This window comes from Panthera onca, chromosome A2, assembly GCF_046562875.1.
Source record: "Panthera onca isolate mPanOnc1 chromosome A2, mPanOnc1 haplotype 2, whole genome shotgun sequence".
Classification (NCBI taxonomy): Eukaryota; Metazoa; Chordata; class Mammalia; order Carnivora; family Felidae; genus Panthera; species Panthera onca.
The window spans coordinates 20,363,088-20,386,185 of NC_138340.1; the positions used below are offsets into that span (position 1 = coordinate 20,363,088).

At 42.1% G+C, this 23,098-nt stretch overlaps 1 protein-coding gene across 3 annotated transcripts in view; it reads left to right on the plus strand.

Annotated features, from left to right (window-relative positions):
* The first annotated feature begins 12,458 nt into the window (after positions 1-12,458).
* RAD54L2 (RAD54 like 2) overlaps positions 12,459-23,098 on the plus strand; it is a 109,750-nt gene continuing 99,110 nt past the window's right edge. The window contains exons 1-2 of one of the 3 annotated variants that reach the window (XM_060631133.3): positions 12,459-12,676; positions 14,936-15,080. The gene's annotated coding sequence lies outside the window, so the exon portion shown is untranslated. The remainder of the gene's footprint in view (positions 12,677-14,935; positions 15,081-23,098) is intronic. The other 2 variants (XM_060631136.3, XM_060631134.3) reach the window with 2 other exon arrangements.

A 23,098-nucleotide genomic window follows, 5' to 3' on the forward strand; every position in this document is an offset into this window, starting at 1 on the left:
GTAATGTTCCCACTTCCATTTTTTTTTATTTTAGCAATTTGAATTAGATTTAGTAATCTCTTTTATTCTTGGTCAGTCTAACTAAAGTTTTGTCAACTTTATTGATCTTTTGTTTTTAAGTTTATTCGTTTATTTTTGACAGAGAGAGAGAGAGAGAGAGAGCAAGTGGAGAGGGGCAGAGAGAGAGGGAAAGAGAGATAGTCCCAAGCAGGGTCCACATTGTCAGTGCAGAGCCTGATGCAGGTCTCGAACCCATGAACTGTGAAATCATGACCTGAGCCAAAGTCAGGCACTTAACCAACTGAGCCACCCAGGTGCCCCTATTGATCTTTTCAAAGAACCAACTTCTGGTTTCATGAATTTTCTTTATTCTCAATTTCATTTATCTTATAGGTCTTTACCTTGCTACAAATCCTCTCCCCAGAAAACTACCCATACATCTCAAAGTCTACATACATATTGAGGGGTCTTCACTGATCCTTAAAACCGAGGGATCTCCACTGACAGATTAAACTGGGTAGAGAGCAGGACAAGGAAAAAGGAATGGAGCTGACACTCATGACTCATCAGGTGCTATTTCAATGAGAGCCTCTTAAACTTTATTGTGGTAGTTTGGGTTGGGTCCTTAGCATCTGTCTTTCTAACAAGCTATCAAGTGAGGCCAGGGCTATTGCTTCTGGTCCCTGCTTTACACAATGAGGCTCTAAGCAACCCTACCCTCTCTAGCGCTGCTTCTCTGCCTTTCAGGTAAGCTCCCCTCTCCACAAAAGTCATCCCCAGGTAGGCAGGTGTCACACTGACTCCTCCCTTCCCTTATCCCCACTTGTAGTTATGAAGACCAAACCATGCCATTTCCTAAACAGTGCTGACCCCATTTGTCCATTTGTGCTCTCCCACACCCTCATTTTAGGCCAGCAACATCTGCTGGGATCATCACAGAGTTCTCACTACCCATGGTATGATCCCCTAACCTTCACTGTTAGTGCAATTTTTTTTTAGTTTATTTGTTTATTTTGAAAGAGAAAGAGTGTACAAGTGGAGAAGAGGCAGAAAGAGAGAGGGAGAGAGAGAATCCCAAGCATGTTCCACGCTGACCGTGCAGAACCGGATGCAGGGATCAAACTTACAGGCGGTAAGAATATGACCTGAGCCGAAAAGAAGAGTCAGATGCTTAATCAACTGAGACACCCATGTGCCCCATATTTTTTTCCAGTTTATTTATTTATTTTTGAGACAGGTGGAGGGGCACAGAGGGAGGGGGACAGAGGATCTGAAGTTGGCTCTGTGCTGACAGCCCTGATGCAGGGCTCAAACTCACAAACTGCGAAATCATGACCTAATTCGAAGCTTAACCAACTGAGCCACCCAGATGCCCCTCTTAGTGCAATTTAAATTGCAAGTCGTTTTAGACTTCAATGTGCCTTACAAGGGCATGTGTGACCCTAGTCCTGGTCACAACTCTAGTCTTGTTTCTTTCCATCTTACTCGCACAGTTCCTACCTCTTGGCTTTTGCCTATTCTGTTCCCCCCTACTCAGAATCCTCTTCCCTGCCTTTTATCCAACTCTCACTCCTTCTCCTGACCTGGTCTGCCTGTCCCCCCACCCCTTCCTTTTAGCTCAGCCAGGTTGGGAGCCTACCTGACCACTCCTGCCTCAGTTGGGGTCATTTTGATGATGCCTAAAACCCCTGAAACTCCCTTAAGTAAAACAAGGTGCTGAAGAGAAGGGGGTACTTTCTGGACTTCTCCAGCAGGAGCCCTCACCTTTCCTTCCCTCCCTCTTCTGAGACTCCCAGCCCAATGCCCTCTGACTGGTTGTGTCATAGCTCTCTGTACCTTCGAAACTTGAAATTCTTGGGATATAGAATCCAATTGGCCCATCTGTAATTAGGTATTCTCCCTGGGCCAATCAGCTACTGCTGGATAACTGAGACATATAGCATAAACATAGCCTCCAGGTCCCATTCCTGAGTGGGTGGGAAGTTTTGGAAAGGGGAGCGTGAGCTAAGTAGTCTCCGAGATGTCTCCTGCAATTCTTAAGGTATTTAACCTGTGCTTCCGTCTCATAGTGGTATAACTGCTTGCTCCTGGTCTGCCTTTCCCAGTGGACATAAGCTCTAAGGACAGAGGCCAAGCTGTATAACTGTCTTCAGGGCTGAAACAGAATGTGCCCAATAAATATTTGTGGAATGAAATGCCAAGAAAGCCCAGAGAAAGGACTGGCCTTTATGTTCATGGAGACAACCCGGAAGAGATGACATTTGGGCCAGGAATTAAAGGAGAGTGAGTTTATGGGGCACCTGTGTGGCATAGTCTGTTCAGCGTTGACTCTTGATGTTGGCTCAGGTCATGATCTCATGGTTCGTGAGTTTGAGCCCTGCATCAAGCTCTGCACTGATGGTGTGGAGACTGCTTGGGATTCTGTCTCTCCTTATCTCTGCCCCTCCCCTGCTTGTGCTGGCGCTCTCTCTCTCTCTCTCTCTCAAAATAAAGAAATAAACTTAAAATTTTTAATTAAAAAAAAAAAAAAGCAGAGTGAGTTTACTAACCGGGAGTAGAGGTTTAGGTTTAGCAAGAGGGAATGGTGGTCCTATGGTCTGAGTTGGTCCAACCACACATTACTGAGCACCCAACAATTAACAACACATTGGGTGATTGCTGTGGGGCCAAGGTAAGGCCTGGAAAGGGGTGAGAAGTAACCAAAGGGGAGATTAGATTCCTAAAGTATCTAAACCAAATATTCCTTCCCCTGCACCCCCACTGGTAGTTTGTTCTCACGGGGATTAAGGCTGTAAAATAATTATGTTTGTGTGCCTGTATCCCCCAGGAGTCTCAGGGGCTGTGGTTTTTAACCTTTATAAAACAAATCCCCAGGGTTTTTTGATGAACCTGAATCCCCTGATGGCAACATGAGGACTGTGGACACCCCTAATATTCTGTTCAATACATGTTAATGGAACCCAATTTTGTAGTAGACTTGGGGCTACTGAGACGGACCAACCTGGTCCCATCTGGAGGAGTCAAATATAATTTACAATAAGAATGAAATAGGTGCCCAAGATAATTACAGCAGTACAGCTGAGTCTTGGGAATCCCAGCCAATCTCTTGTAGAGGTGATTGTGAGCTTGTGATCATCTCTAGAAGATAGTGGGAGTGACTTAACAGTGAAAATGTTAGCCTAATTTTTTCTGAACTAAATAAACGTGCACATACATTTAACACTTCCAAAGAAAGTTTATAGCCATTTTCTCATTTCTTTTTCACCATTGCAAGCATATTATTTGCATTTTACAGATGAAGAACTCATCTCAGGGAGGTTAAGTGATTTGCCCAAGGTCATACAACATGTGGGAGGAGATGGTTCCTCCCCAATCTCCATTCTTGAGGAAGAACCCTTCACTGCTTGGAGAGAGTTATAACTCCTTCCAGATACTCTCAAATTCTCTCCAGACCATGGAGCCTGTAAATGATGACCATTTCAGAAAAAGAGCTATTGAACACCTACTGTGTGGAAAGCATCATTTCTTCTCCCTTATAAATAATAAGCATGCTCTCAGAAAAAAACCAGTATAAGTCATTTACCCTTGAAGTAAATAAATTCTCCCACTTTCCCTAAACATCTTAAAAATATGTATGTATGTATTTAATTTGAATTCTCAGATCTGAGTTCAAATTCTGGTTCCACTAGTTAGTGGCTGTGAGATCTCATGCAACTCAACCTCTCTAAGCTTGTTTTTTGATTTTTTAAAATTGAGGTAAAATTGGGGCACCTGGGTAGCTCAGTTGGTTGAGCATCCAGCTTCACCTCAGGACATAATCTTGCGGTTTATGAGTTCAAGCCCTGCATCTGGCTCTCTGGTGTCAGCATGGAGCCCACTGTGGATCCTCTGTCTCCCTCTCTTTCTACCCCTCCCCTGCTCACACTCTCTGCAAAATAAATAAAATGTTAAAATTGAGGTAAAATTCACATAAGTTAACCACTTTAAATGAACAATTCACAATATTATACAATCACCTCTTCTATCTGCTTTTAAAATATTTTCATCACCTCAAAATAAAACCCCATATCTTTTTATTTTTATTTTTATTAATTTATTTTTTCAGTATATGAAGTTTACTGTCAAATTGAAAACCCCATATCCATTAAGCAATTACTTTCCATTCCATTGCCGGCTCCCCCACCCCCAGCCTTGCTTTCTGTCCTATGGATTTACCTATTCTGTATATTTCATATAAATGAAATCATACAACATGTGAGTTCTTGTGTTTAGTTCATTTACTTAGTGTATTTTCAATATGGTACTACATGTCATAGCATGTAGCAGGACATCTTCATTCCTTTTTGTGGCTAAATTACATTCAATTGTATGTATATACTACTTTCGTTTATCCATTCATCTGCTGATAAACACTGGGGTGTTTCCACCTTTTGGATACTGTGAATATTGTTGCAATGGACTTTGGCATACAAGTATCTGATTGTGAGTCCCCATTCTCAATTCTTCGGGGGTACATCCCCAGGGATGAAATTCCTGTGTCACAATAATTCTATGTTTAGCTTTTTGAGGAACTGCCAAACAGTTTTCCACAGTGATTATACATTTTACATTCCTATCATCAAGACACAAGTATTCTAGTGTCCATATCCTCTCTAACACTTATTATTTTCTAGGGGTTTTTTGTTTTTTGTTTTTGTTTTTGTTTTGCATTATTTTGTAATAGTCATCCTGATGGGTATGAAGTAGTATCTCATTGTGGTTTTTATTTGCATTTCCCTAATAATTAGTGATTTTAAGTATATTTTCACATCCTTACTAGCTATTTGTATATCTTTTATAGAAAAATGTCTATTCAAGTCATTTGCTCATTTTCAGTCTGGTTACTTGTATTCTGTTGAATTCTAGGAGTTCTTTACATATTCTGGATATCAATCCCTTATCAGATACATGATTTGAAATATTTCTTTCATTCCATGGCTTATCTTTTTCACTCTTTGTTGGTGTACTTTGATGTACACCAGTGTTTCATTTTCATAAAGCTGAATTTATATATTTTTCTTTTTTTTTTAATTTTTAAATGTTTTTATTTTGAGAGGGAGAGAGCATCAGTGGAGGAGGGGCAGAGAGAGAGGGGAAGACACAGAATCTGAAGCAGGCTCCAGGCTCTGAGCTGTCAGCACAGAGCCTGACAGGGTGTGGTGGTGGGGCTCCAACTCACAGACTGTGAGATCATGACCTGAGCTGAAGTTGGATGCTTAACTGACTGAGCCACCCAGGTGCCTCTATATATTTCTTTTGTTGCCTGTGCTTTTGTTGTCTTATCCAAGAAATCATTGCCAAATTCAATGTCATAAAGCTATTGCCCTATGGTTTTTTTCTTTTAAAAAATATTTTTATTTATTTTTGAGAGAAACAGCACTAGAGGGGGCAGAACAGAGAGAGGGGGATAGAGTATTTGAAGTGGACTCTGCGCTGACAGCAGCAAGCTCAATGTGGGGCTCAAACTCATGAACCATGAGATCATGAGCTGAGTGGAAGTTGGATGCTCAATCAACTGAGCTGCCCAGGTGTTCCTGTTTTGTTTTGTTTTTTGTTTTAAATTGTTATTTATTTTTGAGAGAGAAAAAAAGCAAGGGAGGGACATAAAGAGAGGGAGACAGAGAATCCGGAGCAGGCTCCAAGCTGTCAGCACAGAGCCTGACGTGGGGCTCAAACTCACTAACTGTGAGATCATGACCCCAGCTGAAGCTGGATGCTCAACCAACTGAGCCACCCAGGCACCCCTGTTTTTTTTTTTTAAAGAGAGAACACAAGTGGAGGAAAGGGAGAGAGAGAGAGAGAGAGAGAGAGAGAGAGAGAGAGAATATTAAGCAGCCTCCCTGCTCAGCACTGAGCCTGATGGGGGCTTGATCCCACAGCCCTGGGATTATAACCTGAGCCAATATCAAGAGTTGGACATTCAACTAACTGAGCCACCCAGGAGGACTTGCCCTATATTTTCTTTTAAGAGTTTTATAGCGATAGGTTTTACATTTAGGTATTTGATCCATTTTGAGTTAATTTTTGTATATGGTGTAAGGTAAGGGTCCAATTTCCTTCTTTTGCATGTAGATATCCAGTTTTCCCAGCACCATTTATTGAAAATACCATCCTTTCTCCCACTTAATAGTCTTGGCATCCTTATAGAAAATCATGTGACCATATACACGAGGCTTTATTTCTGGGTTTTATGCTATTCCATTTGGTCTATATGCCTGTCTATGCCAGTACCACACTGTTTTGATTACTGTAGCTTTATAGTAAGTTTTCAAATCAGGATCATTTCCAGCTTTGTTCTTCTTTTTCAAGATTATTTTTGGCCATTTGGAGTCCCTTGCAACTCCATATGATTTAGGATGGATTGTTCCATTTCTGCAAAAGACAGAAACAAAAAACACGTTGCAATTTGATGGGGACTGCATCAAATGTGTAGATTGTTTAGGGTAGCATTGAATCCAACAATATTAAGTCTTCCAGTCCATAAAAACAGAATGTCTCTCCATTTCTTTGTATTTAATTTCTTTTACCAATGTTTTATGGTTTTCAGAGTACAAGTCTTTTGTCTCTGGTTAAGTTTACTCCTAAGTATTTTATTCTTTTTGATGCTAATGTAAATAGGATGGTTTTCTTAATTTCCTTTTCAGATTGTTCAGTGTTTATGTATAGAAATGCAACTGATTTTTGTATATTGGTTTTGTGTCCTGTACCTTTGCTGAATGTTTATTAGTCCTTTTTTGGGTGGTGTGGAATGTTTAGAGTTTTCTACATATAAGAGCATGTCATCTGTGAACAGACAATTTTACTTCCTCTTTTCCAATTTGGATGCCTTTTATTTCCTTTTCTTGCCTAATTGCTCCTGTTAGGACCACCAGTACTATCTTGGATAGAAATGATGAGAGTGGGCATGCTTGTCTTATTCCTGATCTTAGAAGAGAAAGTTTCAGTTTTTCACCATTGACTATGATGTTAGCTATGGGCTTTTCAATAAGACCTTTATTATGTTGAGGTGAGTTTCTTCTATTCCTAGTTTGTTGAGGTGGTTTTTTTTTTTAATCACAAAAGGGCCAATTTGGATGCTTTTCATTTTTTTCTTGCCTAATTGCTCTGACTAGAACTTCCAGTACAATATTAAATGGCAGTGGTAAAAATAGACATCCTGGTCTTGTTCCTGGCCTGGAGGAGAAAGCTTTCAAAGCTTTCAGTACTTCACCATCAAGTACAATATTAGCTGTGGATTTTTAATAAGTGCCCTTTATCATATTAAGGAAATTCCCTTCCTTCCTAGTTTTCTGAGTGTTTTTATCATGAAAGCAAGCCCTACCTCTGAGAGCATCCATGTGTAGTAAGGGCAGGTAAATCTTCATGGCTCTGGAGCCCAGGGCCCCTCACATTACCCACCCAACCTTAACAGAGGGTGGGTTAAATAGAACCTCAGCCACTAAATCTAGAATAGAAATCTAGAATCCCAATTCATCAAGCCAAACCCTGAAGTCCAGCTAGGATGACTTCTTTTTTTTTTTTTTAAGTTTTTTTTTTTTTTTTAATGTTTATTTATTTATTTTGAAAGAGAAGGGAGCATGACTGGGAGAGGGGCAGTGAGAGAGGAAGCAAGAGAATCCCAAGCAGGCTCTGCACTGCCAGTGCACAACCTAACATGGGGCTCGATCCCATGAAAGAATGCCTAGAAACAACATGAAAACATATGAAAGTATAAAACTCATTGATAAAGTTAAATATACAGTCAAATTCGGGGCACTCTAATATTGTAATGGTGGTGCATAAATCGCTTTTTAATTTATTTTTTAAACTTACATCCAAGTTAGGGTTTTTTTTTTTTTTTAAGAGAGAGCGCATGAGCAGGAGAGAGAGAACCTTAAGCAAGCTCCACACTCAGCATGGAGCCTGGTGCCGGGCTCAATCTCACAATCATGACCTGATTGGAAATCAAGAGTGGGATGCCCAACCTGCTGAGCCACACAGGTGCCCTTAAGTTTCTTTATTTTATTTATTAAAAAATTTGTTAATATTTATTTATTTTTGAGAGAGACAGAGTGTGAGCTGGGGAGGAGCAGAGAGAGAGGGAGAATCTGAAGCAGGCTCCAGGCTCTGAGCTATCAGCACAGAGCCTGATGTAGGGCTGGAACCCATGAACCATGAGATCATGACCTGAGCTGAAGTCCAACACTTAACTGACTGAGCCACCCAGGTTCCTTTAAGTTTTTATTTTAATCACCTGGTCCTCATCACAAGTACACTCCTTAATTCACATCACTTATTTCACCCATTCCCCCCATCCTCTGGTACCCATCAGTTTGTTCTCTAGAATTAAGAGGTAGGATGACTTAGTGCACCTGGGTGGCTCATTTAGCTAGGCATCCAACTTCGGCTCAGGTCATGATCTCACGGTTTGTGAGTTTGAGCCCCACATTAGGCTCCACATTGACAGTGCAGAGCCTGTTTGGGAGTGTCTCTCTCTCTCTCTCTCTCTCTCTCTCTGCCCCTCCCCCACCCATGCTTTCTCTCACTATCAAAATAAATAAGCAAACTTAAAAAAAAAAGTAGGATAACTTATTTCTTGTCCTTTTAGATCCCTGATTTTCCCCATGCTGTTCTGCTATCCAACACATTATCCTTAAAGGCCCTTCTTCTTTCAGCTGAAGCTGAAAGCTATTGAGCTTTTCTGTACCTCTTTTAGGGCTTGGGGATCTTGGTAAGATTGACAAGGTTCCTTGTTCCATGGACCTCACAATCTAATTAGGGGAGAGAGATGATAAACCTATGAAGAAAAATGTCAGGTAATATTAAATTTTCTGCAGATAGAGAAAATAGGGTGGTTTAATGGTCACTAGGCAGTTACTTAGATTGAGTAGGTAGTCATGGAGGGCTTCTCTGAGTAAGCTGATGAATTTGATGGAACTGAATGGAATTATTCTCTGTAGGACTTTTTAAAAAGCAACTGTTTCCATGACAACTATCTATGGACTTAACAAATGTGCATGGTCATTTATAAGTATAGTAATGTGTGCTACTTTCCTAGGACAGTTGATCAACAGCATCTTTCACACCATTTCCAGCCAGTGCCAGCCCTAAAAAGCGATCCCTCAATACCACGCAATTTGGGAGCAAGCTACAAGCCACTTCTCTACTCTCTAGGACAGTCATCTGAGGTTCTCACCACACCCCATGCTGCCCCTGAGCTTTGGCCCTTCTGCCTAGAATTCTCCTTTCCTGAGCCTTTACATGCTTCTCTGTAGCATTCTTGGCGTGCTTACCTCATCAGGGTCTTATTAAATGCCTCCCCGCTCCTGATGGCCTCTCCCATAGTCTCTGTTTTATGTTCTTTTCAGCACTCATTAGAATTTGAAATTATTTTGTACTATTTGTCTCTCCTGTTTAGAAGGTAAGATGCTTCAGGGCAAAGATGTGTTTTCTTTTGCTCAGCACTGTGTTCCCTGGGGGCCTATGTGAGCACCTGAAATACAGTTTGGGGACAATAAATGTTTGCTGAATGAACATCCACATGGAACAGGATTGTATTAGCTAACACTCTACAGATGAGAATCTTCCAAGCTCAACTGTAAGCATAGTTCTTCATTCACTTCAGTGCGTGGTTATGAGAGTGGGCTCTGGATCTAGATGTCCTGTACTCAAACCCCTACCCTCTTCTTACTTGTCAAGTAAGATCCCCAAGCACTTTTTCCAACTTTGAAGGGATGCTAATTGTATATACCTCAATGTCAATGTAAAGATTAAATGAGTTAATACCTATAAAATGTTTATAGTTATGCTTGGCATGTCTTGTTACTATTCCCTAGTATCCAGTGCAGTGCCTGGTACCCAGTAAGTAATTGCCAAACATAAATGAAATTTTATGGTACAGCAATTATTCCAGGCTTTCATTAGACATTGTGGTGGATTTCTTTAAAAAGCTTCCCAGAGGGGCACCTGGCTGGCTCAGTTGATAGAACATGCGACTCTTGATATCGGGGTCTTGAGTTCACACTCCACATTAGGTGTGGAGCCTACTTTAAAAAAATTGTAAAAAGCCTCCTAGAGATTATAATCTAGTATGAGGGAAGTGGTGTGTAAACAAAAAGTTTAAAAAATATCCCAAGAATAGGATGGCTATTGAAGAGACAAAATTATCTGCCACTTTGGAACCTGGTTCATAGTGATGATGGCATCTAGGATCTTTGGCATCCAGAAGTGGGGATGGGCTCAAGTTTGGCTGATGGAGGAAGCATTGAGCTGGCTTCTATGGAATGAGGAGGTGGTGAAACAGGGTAAAGGTAGAGGGTGTTTTTTCCAGGTGTGAGTTCATAGTGATGGAGAAGGCCTAGTTCTAGTTTCTGATTGACTAGCAAGTTGCTGATGTGTTTTGTCTCAGGAAGATCTCAGATTTTTAAACCTCGTTTGAAGGTAGGGCCATCAATAGGTAGGTATACATGTAACTCACTCTAGAAATTCCCCCCCAATAGAACCCATTTTCCTACAGGTGGATTGGGGATAACATGATCTCCAAAGGTAGTTGTGAGAGCATAACATCATCCAAGTAGTCAGGGAAGCTTTGGAAGTCAAGGAAACCATGATATCACAGAAGGGCAATAGCATCTTGGGAGGAGGGAATGGAAGGGGCTTCTATTACCAGGGGAGCCAGCCCTGGCCCTTGTTGCTCCAACCTCAGTGACAAAGGAGGAACGTAAGTGTGGGTATCTTTGATGGTTGTGTATTTAGTCTTTTAGGGGGGAGATAAACAATAAGATTCTTTTTTCAAGCCTCTGCCCAGCCTCACTGGTCTCTTTCTTCTCCCTTTGGTCATCTTTAAGATTCTTGTCTAAATTTGCTTCAGCCCTTGAGACCAAATCCGTTTATGTGCCACATACCAAGAGTCCAAGCTAAGAGACCAACTGGGGAAAATGCAAAGCGTGGAGCAGAAAGGCATCAGAATGCTAATCTGACCTCAAGATGCTGAGAGAAGTGAACCAGCTTTTGAGGGATCCTTTGTCCTTTAAGAGCCTAGGATGAATTCCTCCTACTTGAGGGAACGCAGAGCCTTCAAAGGTTTTGAGTGTGCTTTCTAACCCAGGAGACTGATGTTTCCAAATGGCTATCACAATGCCTTTAGACAGGCAGAGCCCTTTCCTTACTCCCAGGAGATAATCTAGAAGGAAATATATGTGTGTATATGTGTGACACAGTGACAAAATTTCATTCAGGTACAAGTGACTGATATCAGAGGCCTTTGGAAAGTCTCTTCAGACAAGGGAGAAGGGTATCAGGGTAAACTTTCCTGAGTGTCAGTAGCCACAGGACTGAGAATGGGAAATTTGAGAACGTGTGAAAGCTGTAATACTTTTTGGAGCACCTCTGAAGATATAAATTCCCACCCATAGTTTGGAACACACACTTGTATTTTTATAACCTAATTTGTTCCAAAAATAACTATGTCTGATATCCAGAAGTGTGAAGGCTCAGAAGAAAAGGGAAGTGGGGAAGAGAAAGGATTTTTTATCCTCTTGATTTTGTGAGGAAAACAAAACAAGTCTTCAAAAAAAAAAAAGATCTGCTTTTATAATTTTCTCAGCATCTTGCCAGTGTTCACTTACTGGGAGGAAGAGGAGGAGGAGGAGGAGGAGGAGGAGGAGGAGGAGGAGGATAAGACCTGGGGCTGTAGTGGAGAGAGCTGACAAAATACACTCTTCTCATTAACTGGCGCCCACAGGGCAGCAATTCCCAATTTAAGGAAGGAGAATCTGCATCCTTACCCTTCCAATCGCTCCATACCCACCAGCCCTCCGCCCCCCCACCCCCTTCCCCGTGTCAGTGATTTAAAAAGCCCTTTCTTGTCCCTGCTGCTCTTTTCAGGAAATTCTGAAGATAGCCTCAGACAACAGGAAACGGGACAGGAGGTGGGGGTGGAGGGGGGGAAAACCGACAGTTACATGGTACACATCAATTTCATGGGTCCTTGAGGGCTGTGCACAACCTCTGTAATGAGACGGTAGTAATAGCAGCGATCATCATTGGCAGCATTGCCAATGACCGTGCCTCAATGTTGAACCCCATATCTCCGTGCCAACCACTTGCATCATCGCATTCAATCCTCACAAGCCTCCCCCAAGCGAGGAATGAGGAGGAACCGAGGCTCAATTGAAGCACTGGTGGCTGGTGGGGTGCAAACCCATTCTGTCCCACCCACCCCGGAACCGTTCCCAGGTGGATTCAGGCCTGGGATTTTCGTGCCACATTCACTCCTGAAACGGTCATCTGTAGCACAGATGGTTCTATCTAGGGACGAATTACGGTCCACCCGGCACTGGGAAAGAACGGCCTCCGGGCAGCTCTCAGCGGAACTTTCCTGTCGGCGGCGCGTGTTCCCGTCCGGGCGGCTGGGCGCGCGGTCCAGGAGGGGGACACTTTCTGGCGCGGACCGCGAGAGGAGTCTGCGAGCGCCGCCGCCGGAGAAGACCGACTCTCGGCCCGAGCCAGCCCGCGGCGCCCGGGCCTGGCCGGCCGCTTCCCGCCTCAGCCGCCACCTCCGCCCCCGCCGCCGCAGACGCAGCCGAGCAGGAGAAGCGGGAAGCGCAGCCAGTTGGCCCTGCCCGGCCCGGCGCGGCCCGGAGCCGCGGCGCAGGAGGTGAGTGCCGGTGCTGGCCCCCGGCTCCGGGCTTGGGCCGCCGGGACGGCAACAATGGGGGCCGAGTGGGGACGCGGCCCGGGCCCGTGGCGCTCAGCGGCCTGGGGCAGCAAGCCCGTCCCAGCGGCCCGGGCCTTGGGGCGCTGGATCCCCACTGGGGAACTCCAGTGGCCGGAGCCTTGGCTGGGGTTTTGGCCTCGACCCGGGGCCTCTGTGGCTTGGTATTTAGTATCTTGGTAGCCAGGAAAGGGAGTCACAGGGGCTCGGAGACTTAACTCCAGTGGTGTGCGCTCTTGACGCTTAATGCGGACACCCTGGAAGCTAACCATAGTGGGGTGGATGGGGGGGGGGGGGGCTTGCGTTTGGAATTCTAGGGCCCTCCGTGTGCCTGGTCCCTAAGGCACATCGGGATGTGTCTCCCCCCGCGCCCCCTCTGTCCCACGTCTGTGAGCTTGGCCGACTGGGGTCTGGCTGGGGAGTAGAGGCACTGGGAGTTTAGCTTCTCTGGGGTAACCCGTGATTGGTTCCTGGAACGACTGGAAGCTCAGCTGGGCACAGAGGAGTTGAGCAAAGAGCTGGATTCTCTGGCCCAGATGTATCCTGGCGTTGAAGGGTTCTCAGGCAGGGAACTGAATGTCACCAGAGTGTCACGGTGAGTAGCGTTGCCTCCCTTGGTGTTAGGGTGAGCTGGAGTTGTGATTTGGAGAGTGTAGAGAAGTGTTGGTAGGCTGCCGAGTTTGGTAGGTTGCTTTATGTGGGCCACGGTGATGGCAGCCTGGGAGATGAACAGGAGAACTTTGCAGAGTGGGCTTTCTGATAGAGAATGACCTCTTACTGCGGGGGAGTGGGTGACTCAGATCTGTTAGAATTCCCGTGCTTGCTAGTGGATGTGGCTGACTATGTTAGTGACTGGACACCAAGGTGGATGGGGCTGGAAAGGGCTTTTGGGGGCTGAAAGAGTTTGTTCCAGAGTAGAAGACACTGTGGAATCATTCCTTTTCACTCCAAGTCAGAATGGTAGCTGTCCTTGACAGTATTTTAAGTAAAGAATTTCTTTGTGGTATTTGGATCCAAAGCTTTCTTCTGTACTTTTCTTTTTTTTTTTTCCTCCTGTTTTTGAATTGTGACTCATACTTTCATTTCAGCACTGTGGCTATTGTTTGTAATGCTAGACAAACTTAGACACCATAATATATGTAAATTCTAGGGGTTTTCAGTCCAATTCTTAGAAATCTAAATTAATTTCAGAGCCTGTTTTCACTAATTTGTGTGTCATTGTTTAATGTGTGCAACTCTACAGAGGGATGTGAAAACCCTAACAGTTTATGTTGTTAAATGTTCTTTGTATCCCTAATCCATGAAACTTCATTTTCTCCTGCTGCCATGAAGTCATTATGTTGAATCTGTTAAATCTTAGTGACTGCCATTTGAGCTTTTACAGAACATTATCTTCTTCACTAGAAGTGTTCTCTGTCTTCAGTGAATTTGGTCTGCACACTGTGTCTCATCTGTATTATTGAAGGCAGTGTGCAAACTCCAGCTCTGAGGCCTGCAGCTGTGCACCAGAGCTCTGTGTGTAGCATTCAGGCAAAGTTGGTGTGTTGTCTGTAGATGAGGTATGAAACTCTATACAACAAATGGCAGTATCAGACCATTGCACCTTCTGAGTTTATTTAGAGTGTTAAGAGGTACTGCCCAGTTGGAGTCTATAAATTTTCAGTGAAATGTGAGGTAATTCTGACTATCTGTAGGTTGTACTAATAGTTCTGGTTTCCCCCCCTTAATCTTTAAAAAATCCTGTATGTCCCTTGATTTCTGTCTCTCTTAAATTTTTATATTTTAAATAGTTAACTCTTTCATAAACCAGTGTCTGTTGAATTATGACAGGTACTGTGTTGGGCATCTTTACAATGGTAATATTTTTGGCATTTTAATAGTAGTTCTTAGTTCAGAAGTGGCTATAGGTCTGTGAGAGAAGAAGTGGTTCAGGTATATTATGCTTTTAATTGGTAAAGCTGCTGAATGAAGTTTTTTATACAGTATTAATTTTGACTAGTGAAAATTGATTGTCTTCATATATTTTCATGAAAAAGGTGAGCTATAATGTGTTCACATTAGTATGGGATTGTTTTTGCATTAATTTAAATACACCTGTTAACTTTAAGTATTTCTGTAGGCAAACCACAGGTAACATTTTGTTTCTGTGTGTGTTTGTGAATAGTGATTTATAAATACTGTATATGTGCTTGGGTTCCCCAGGAAGCCGTCACACTTTCCTTTCCACTGTGGTTTGGGAGCATGAAGGCGTTGCTTACCCCCTTTGTCTGGTTCACTGTATGTAGGCTGGGAGTGTCTGCTGATCACTTGGAGTGCTGTCCCCTAGAACAGGAGGAATAAGATTGAGGTAAGGCTCAGTCTATTTGAAATTGCTTGCCTCTTGGTTTTCACTGCATACAATATAATGTAAATTATATTTGAAAAAAAATTTTTGCCTTAATCGTTAATCTCCATTCTGATCTAGTAGAATGAAATTCTGTCCTTTGCTCTCTTCTCTCTCTGTGTTTATATTTTGGCCAAAAATCCAAGGCACTCACATGATAAATTCTTTAAAATATCTTTCATTTTCTGTCTAGAATGTTCACTTGATCAAAGAAAAGAAAAAATGGTTTACATATGTTGTTTTGAAAAAAAATTTTTTATTATTACATTTTATTTATTTTTGATAGACAGAGCACAAGTGGGGGAGGGGCAGAGAGAGACGGAGACACAGAATCCAAAGCAGGCTCCAGGCTCTGAGCTGTCAGCACAGAGCCCAATGCGGGGCTTGAACCCACAAACCGCGAGATCATGACCTGAGCGGAAGTCAGAAGCTTAACCGACTGAGCCACCCAGGTGCCCCAACATATGTTGTTTTAAAAGCAAAGTGATTGCTGAAAGAAGTGTTTTTGAATACCTCTTAGTCAAATGGATTGACTTCAGAAACTCTTGGAAAGAAGCCTTAGAGTTTTTGCTTTTTTTTTTTTTTAAATTTTTTTAACGTTTATTTATTTTTTGAGAGACAGAACTTGAGCAGGGAAGGGGCAGAGAGAGAGAGAGGGAGTTACAGAATCCAAAGCAGGCTCCAGGCTCTGAGCTGTCAGTACAGAGCCCAATGCAGGGCTCAAACCCACAAACTGTGAGATCATGACCTGAGCCGAAGTCGGACACTTAACTGACTGAGCCACACAGGCGCCCTGTGATTTTGCTTTATGTAGGAAAATTCTGAGGTGTCTAGTACAATAGGAAGGGCATGGTCTTTGGAGTCATCCCACCTCTACTTCTTTCTTGCTTTTTGACCTGGGTAAGCTGTTAACCTTTCTGAGCCTTGTTTTATTTATTTATTTTTTTCCTTCTGTAAAATGAGGATAGTATAACCTTCTCTGCAGATTGTATTGGGGACTGAAGATGAAGGCCTAGTACTTTGTAGGTAGTCAGTGCTTGCTGTTAGTAGTAGTGTCTTGCTCTTAGTAGCTGTTAGTGTAGTTAGAAGTAGTAATGGGGGCACTATTTTCAGTAGTATTAGTAGTAGGAGCATAGCCAGGTGCTGTGCATGGATGAGGGGCTCAGTTTCTTTGTCTGGTGAGGAAGGCAGCCTGCTGTCTGCACCTGTTTGTACTCTGGACAGGTGAGAGAATTACCGAGGTAGTCTTTATCTAGTACTGGTGGGCAGGAGTCCACACTATAAAGTCCAAGGTCATTCCTGGCACTGGTAGGTTTTTTTCCTGGCAGTTTCTATGGAGAAGCCAGGAGGTAACTGTTCGGCATGTCCTTGTTTTGAGAACTGTAAGCATTCCCATTTACACTGCTAGAGTATGACAGGCAGCATCATGTTCTGTGTATCCCATGGTCAGGATGTTTCTCTAGCTTTTGTCTTATCAGAGACCTGGCTTTGGTCTTTTTGCTAGGAAGGCTCCAGATGCTAGAGAGATTTGTCATCTTTCTCTAATTTGGGGTATTTTGATAGAATATAGCACTCTGTTCAGAAAGTTTTTGATGAACGGAAGGTTGACAGCCTTTGTTACAGAATTGTTCAGTTTTATTTTTTCCCTATGGGAGGAAAAAAAGAAGTCAAGAGAAAAGTAAGAATAAGTATAAGCCAGATAGAAGTAATTAGAAATAACCGGCCATACAACTCTTCCAGTTTTCCTTAGTCAAATCCCTCCTCCATTGTGGCTGGTCTTTAACTTCTGTTAAAAGTAAATAATATTCCTTTAGCCTTAAAATACTGTGAACATCTAGATCCTAGTATGTCTCTATTTCAACATCTCACCTTTAGACTCAGCCACTCCTGTGTCTTCTTTCTAGTCCCTCTTCTGCCACAATTTCTCTGGCACTTGATGCTGTTGTTACAGTGAACTCCTTGAACATCCCAGCATGCTGAAGCTATTCCTCTCCTAACTTTCTTCCCCATTCTAGTGATTTTCTGACTCTTAGTCTTGCATTTACCAGGAATTAAGGCACCACCATCTCTTAAAAGATTCTTTGATTCTTTCTGGATTAAGCTGAATGCCTCTCCTTTATCTGGCCATTGCAGTTCTGTCCAAGCTTCTTTCATAATTACTCTGTACACTGTACTCTTAACTTTTGGTATATTTGTGTGTTTTACAGGCTAGGTTGTAATCTGCTTGAGAGCAGGACCTTGTCTTATTTATCCTTATATCCTAATACCTAACCATCTCTGGCACTGAGTAGCTACTCAGTAAATCTTTGTGGAATGAACAAATGAATGACCTCTGCATATGAAGTGACAGGAAATCATTCCTTGTGGAGCTGGTGGTGTGATGAGTGTTCTGATTTTAAGGCTGTGTCTGATCCTGGCTGAAACAGTGCTTCTGCCTTTGTACTTACAGGTTGTTAAAAGCAATACTTTATTTTGATTGAAAATGTGTTGCTTATTCCATATGTTCATAGTTTTCAGGCTGGGGGGGCTATTACTTGCTTTCTGTGGGTCTGGCAAAAGTTTCATTTGGAAAAAATGGAAGTTTTTCGTTGGTATTATCTAGATTTTCCTTTGGCCATTTACTGCTCTGAGCACTTTGTCCTCATGCACGAAGAAGAGTGACTAGTCAGTTTGGGTCACAAGGTCTCCAGACAGCTAGTGGCCAGCCTGGGAGTGTGTAACGAATTTAACACCAGGATGTTGTGACTTTTACCGGCTGATGGACCTTTTGGAATTGAGCTCAATGTCACCATTTTCAGGATACAAGATTAGTTGCTCAAACTTTATTCAGGAATTTGAACTCAGTGACTATGAAATTATCTGTACTAGTTCTTTGCTTAGCCTAATACTGTACTAAAACTGGAACTGATGAATTAATTCTTTGTTAGGAGGCTATGTGTTCTGAGTTACTAACCTAGAAATTATGGAATTGTGCCAATTTCATAAGTCACCCTCTTGGTTCTTCTTTGTGGTAAGATAACTTGAGGGTGTACTATCTAAATTGATTTACATTTTCATGGTTGATCAGATCACATAAGAATCCCACTGAAGGCCAAGTGTGAGGAACCTTATTAAAGCCTATATAATGTAGTCTTCTTTCATGCAGTTGACAAATATAACATACTGCAGAAAAGGAAAGCATGAGAAGTAGTTAAAGGTAAAAATTGATATGAGATAAGGAAAACTGAAACAAAGTATAAGGCACATTAAATGTGGCAAGCAACTGTTGAAGATATTCTGTGAGCAGTGTTGAGATTTTGAGAAGGAAATTGTTGTAATGTAGGTTAGAAGCAATAAAAACAAAAATCATTTCAGCCAGCATAGGCACATTGGCTTTACTAGCGCCCACTTATGGTCTTAAAACATCATCAGTGAAAGTTATACATAGGCAGAAATGAAAATGTTTGCTTTATAACTATACCTTGCACATGTATGGTATTACAGCTCATAACTTTCATATACATTTCCTTTACTTTACCCTCCCAACAACCCTGTGAAGCAGGTAGCCCCATTTTACAGTTGACGAAACAAACACAAAAGTGAAGTAGCTTGCTTTCAAGTGCACAAAGCCATTAAGAAGAAAAGCTTCTAGGTTTTCTGATACTAAGTTTAGGACCCCTTTTATGTCCTTATAGGATATTGTTAGGGCTTCAGTTTGGGGGGACAGTTACCCCTTATTCCAGGCTTCTGGCCAGGAAAGGATACCCACAAAGAATATAGTGCCACGCAGGGAGTAGAGCATCTGCTCTGTTAACAGTTGCCTGGAAACTCTGGAAGAGGCTGAATGGGGGAGGAACCTAGAGGGAGAGGAGCCCCACTGTCCTCACACATCACTTATTGGTCAAGAGAAAAACCCAGAATCAGGTGGAAATGTTTTTTTGCAATATTTGACACTAGTAGTGGTCTTTCTCCTAACATAATGATGTATAGAAATTGGACCCCAAAAAATGTGGGAAAGAATTCTTTAGGTGTGATTCTGACTTGAGCTCAGGCTCTCTGCCCTCATTGTGCCTTCCAGTTCCACTGTGTTCCCCACACTGTTTCTCCACCTTTCTCTTCCCCACTGTTTCACCCACCTCAGCTTGGATGCTGGTTTGCCATGGCCCACAGTTTCAGTGCTGCCTTCCCTGGGTCTGAGAACCCTTTGCCTGCCTGACTTTGTATACCGTCTGTTCTGCCAGTTGCCATCCCTAAACTTTCACCTCTGGCTTCTTTTGTTAACCCTAGGTTGCTTAGTGTTTCTAGGGAATCAGGAAAATAGGATGTGTTGACTGACCACAGTTCCCACTGCTTCAGTTGAGTTGAGCTCTGACCCTCATGGTGCTCCTGTGCTGCCTTCTTAGGGTCCCATTCCCATAGCAACTGCTTGCATGTTTCCCAAAGCTCATTTTTTCTTTTTTTTTTCTTTTTAAAATTTTTGTTTGTTTTGTTTTTTATTTTTAATATTTATTATTTTTGAGAGAAAGAGAGGGAACTTGCACATAAGTGGGCGAAGGGCAGAGAGAGAGGGAGACAGAGGATCCGAAGTGGGCTCTGTGCTGACAGCAGAGAGCCTGATATGGGACTTTAACTCATGAACACAGACCATGACCTGAGCTGAAGTCAGAGGCTCAACTGACTGAGACACCCAGGTGCCTCTCTCTCTTTTTTTTTTTTTTTTAATTTTAAATTTTAAATTTTTTATATTTTTAAAGTAATCTTTACCCAGTGTGGGGCTTGCACCCACAACCTGAAGATCAAGAGTTGTAGCTCCACTGACTGAGCCAGCCAGGCATTGCCCCAAGGCTCATTTTTCCCTTAGGCCCTAGACCTGCCCTCCATCTCCCTCATTCATTTTTTTTTTTTTTTAAGTTTCTTTATTTATTTTGAGAGACAGAAAGAGAGAGAGAGAACATGGTGTTGGGGACAGAGAGTGAGGGATAGGGAGAATTCCAAACAGGCTCTGGGTAGGGCTTAATCCCAGGCACCGTGAGATCATGAGCTGAGCTGAAACCAAGAGTTGGATGCTTAACCAACTGAGCCCCGGGCTCCCCTCTCCCTCATTCTTGACCGTGACCTCACTTTAAGGCTTGTGCTCCCTATTTTTCCCCCTTGTCTTTGTATCATGACACTTTCATTGCTCAGAGTCTCTTGCTTTGGAAAGTCCTTAACTTTTTAACCCCACCCCCACCCCGCTGATTATACCAGTAATATATGAGCACGGTAAAATTCAGGCATTTTTTAAGTAAGGAAAGGAAACCAGAATCCCATGTCTCAGTGTTAATCACCATTAAGAATTCAGTCTATATTTATTCACAGTTTTTTCTACTATGTATGCTAATGTGAATGTATGTGAAAGAGAGAGGTAAGTAATTCCTTTTTACAGAAATGGGATCACAATATAGCTACTCCTCTACAAATATTTTTCAATATGTGTGTAACTAATATATAATATATAACTATATTTCCTTACCACCTGTTTTATCTAGGTCTCTTAATGCTTTGTGGTTTGGCTTAATGGTTTTATCTTGAACATTTTCTCCTGTTTAGTACATGTATCTATCATATATTTTAATAGTTACATGGTATTATATTGCATTGTATCAACTTTTCTAGTCCCCTGGTGACAGACATTTGTTTCTGTCTTTGTAGCAACAAGCATCCTTGTGTGTATATATATATATGTATGTGTGTATATATATACATACATATATATATATATATATATATATATGTACATATATACAAGATGCACCTCTTTGTATACATTATATACATCTTTATATACATTGTATACTTCCTAGGCAAACTCCTACAAATAGAATTTCTTTGTCAAAGGATACACATGTTGGGGTGCCTGGTTGGCTGAGTCAGCTAAGCATGGTACTTCAGCTCAGGTCATAATCTCATGGTTTGTGAGTTCGAGCCCCGCATTAGGTGCTGTGCTGATAGCTCAGAGCCTGGAACCTGCTTTAGATTCTGTCTCCCTCTCTGTCTGCCCCTCCCCTGCTTGCACTCTCTCTCTCTCTCTCTCTCTCAACAATAAACAAACATTAAAAAATTAAAAAAATAAAAGATATGCATGTTTAAAATTTTTCTAGCAATAGGGGCACCTAGGTGGCTCGTCAGTTAAGCATCTGACTTTGCCTCAGGTCATGATCTTATGGGTTGTGAGTTCGAGCCCCCACATCAAACTCTGTGCTGATAGCTCAGAGCCTAGAGCCTGCTTCGGATTCTATGACTCCCTGTCTCTCTGCACCCCCTCCCCACCCTCTGCCAACTCACGCTCTGTTTCTCTCTCTCCCTCTCTCTCAGAAATAAATAAACAAATAAAATTTTTCTAGACGTTACCAAATAACTTTAAAAAGATTGTATTTTTTCTTCTTTAGCACTGAACATTATCAATATATTTAATCTTTGCCAATTTGAAGCCTATGTAACTAATTTGTTTGAAGCCTAGATAACATTTTCTTGTTGAGGAGAATGAGCATCTTTTCATGTATTTATTTCATATATTATCGATCAATTAATTAGTTGATTAATCGGTGTCTCCTTTCTAGCATATTCCTGTTCTCTCCCCTTTTAGTTTTTACCTTACATGCAAGGTAGAACCATAATAACTTTACTTAGTTCTGGGCCTCTCATGCTACCCTAGCCTTCTCCTTCCTATCCTTGTTTCTTATCTAAAATGCAGTTTTACTGCCATTTCCGTACCACCTGTTTTATCTATGTGTCTTAATGTTTTGTGTTCTGGCTTCTGGTCTTATGTGTCTCCTGAACACTATTTCTGAGGTGAAATCCATGTTGTTGGGACAACATTTTTTCTTCTGGGTGTTTGTTCTCCCTTGTTTTGACCAACTTCTCACTCCCCACCGTCTTTGCAGGGAGGGAAGTCACGCATGAATGAACTTTTTACTATGGAAAATTTCAAACGTATACAGCAACAGGGAGTATAGTGTATTAACCCCATGTACCTATCACCCAGTTTCAACAATTATCAGCATTTCCCCAATTTTTTCTTTCAATTGTCCTCCTCACTTTTTTGTTGTTGTTGGTATGTTAAATTTTTTTTAATGTTTATTTATTCATTTTATTTAAAAAAAAAATTTTTTTTAACATTTATTTATTTTTGAGACAGAGAGAGACAGAGCATGAACGGGGGAGGGTCAGAGAGAGAGGGAGACACAGAATCTGAAACAGGCTCTAGGCTCTGAGCCATCAGCACAGAGCCCGACGCGGGGCTGGAACTCACGGACCGTGAGATCATGACCTGAGCCGAAGTCGGACGCTCAACCGACTGAGCCACCCAGGCGCCCCTCATTTTATTTTTTAATGTTTATTTTTGAGAGAGAGACACAGAGTGCGAGCAGGGGAGGGGCAGAGAGAGAAGGAAACACAGAATCTGAAGCAGGCTCCAGGCTCTGAGCTGTCAGCACAGAGCCTGATGTGGGGCTCGAACTCATGAACTGCAAGGTCATGACCTGAGCTGAACCGACTTGGCCACCCACGTGTCCCTGTTGTGGGTATGTTTTAAAGCTAAATCTCAGACATTGTCATTGAGTGTATATGTCTTACTAATAAGAACATTCTGTTTTTTTTTAAACATCATTACCTTGCCATTTTCTACCCTACTAAAAATTAACACTATTTCCCAGATAGTGAGGACTTGATTTTTAATCCTGACTCTGATACCTGCTGTTTAACTTGGGCAATTTATAAGTTTGTTTTCTCCTCTTGAATGGTAGTGAGGATAATCATGATAATTCTGTCTCATCAGATTGTTGTGAGATTATCTCATATACTCCCACATAAAGTGCTTAGTACAGTGCTTTACCTACGTGGGGTGCAAACATATTTTGTCTCACTCTGTCTTTATTCATCCATTCATTCATTCAGCAGATATTTTTTGAACATGTGTGTTTTAGCTGAAGAGGAGACATTGACCTTGGCTTCTAGGATTCTGC